The sequence below is a fragment of the Empidonax traillii genome, unplaced genomic scaffold (genome assembly GCF_003031625.1).
Source record: "Empidonax traillii isolate 1590-97213 ecotype Southwest subspecies unplaced genomic scaffold, ASM303162v1 scaffold1523:size96318, whole genome shotgun sequence".
NCBI classification, from domain to species: Eukaryota; Metazoa; Chordata; class Aves; order Passeriformes; family Tyrannidae; genus Empidonax; species Empidonax traillii.
Window position 1 is genome coordinate 80,521 of NW_020956716.1, and position 1,214 is coordinate 81,734.

Sequence of the window (1,214 nt, forward strand, 5' to 3'; positions counted from 1 at the left end):
TGTGGTGCAAATCACCCGAGGAGGCAATCTGAGGATGCTGCCTCGCTGCCTGAGAGCCCTGGGTGATTCACGAGCCCTAAATCTCCACCAGCCCTGTGCTTTCACTGTCCTTGCCGTGCTTGCGGCTCGGAAGGCTCCGAGATTTACTGCCCTGGGAATGGGTGCTGGGAAATTGAGGGGTTTTCTAAGCCTCCTGCTTATCACTGGCAGCAAGGCTAAACCATTTTGCCTTTTTTTTTTTTTTTTTTACCGTGGGACAGAGCGGCGCAGCAAAATTACAGAGGGAAATCTGCATCGCTGACTCCTTCCCCAGGAAAAAGTGCAGGAATTTTGGGTAGGGAAGGGGCCGAGGTCCTGCATTATCCGGGAGGGGAATGAGGGCTGGATGGAGGAGTCTGGCCCAGTGGAAGGGTGGAACGAGGTGGTCTTCAGTCAGGTGTGTTCCGCACCCCCCTCACCCCCACCCCCCAAATCCCAGTTTTCCCTCAGAGAGCTGTGCTTTGTGTCCGAACTCAGTGCGATGTCCTGGGGGAATGAAACCGCCGGGGTTTCGGTGCCTCCTCCTCGAGCCCCAGGATGCTCGTGAGCGACAACAGCAGCTCTTCAGAGCAGTCATTTACCCAGCTGGAAACTGGGGAGGGACAAGGGGATAGTTCCCTCCAGGTGTTGAATGTCTGGGATCGCGGCTCATCCTGGGGAGAGGAAAGGGTTGCTCCTCCCTTGCCCCCAGGGAGGGTCTCAGTCGCCCCTGAAAGTCGCCTTAGGGAGGGAATTTAAAGTTTATCTCCTTTCAGCCCCCCTGCCATGGGCAGGAACACCTTCCACCAGCCCAGGCTGCTCCAAACCCTGTCCTTGGACACTTCCAGGGATCCAGGGGCAGCCACAGCTCCTCTGGGCAACCTGCTGGGGTTGAACTCGATGGCCTTACGGGTCTTTTCCAAACTAAATGATTCTGTGAATCCTTGGCACCTTCTGCGGGCAGCGGCAATTTGGGCATGAGGAGTCAGTCCCAGACGAGGCACAGGAAACCCCAAAAGCTGCTGAAACCTCAAGCCCTGAAATGATCCAAGGAGGAAATCCTGCTTTCCTCACTCTCCACACGTAGGGTTTTATTCCCAGCATCCAAGCAGTGGGTCAGGACACCAAAGCTGAGCGGGGATGTTGAGGGAGGAGTGTAAGCGCCGTTCGGCTGGATCTGGAACGCGAGGCAGCCC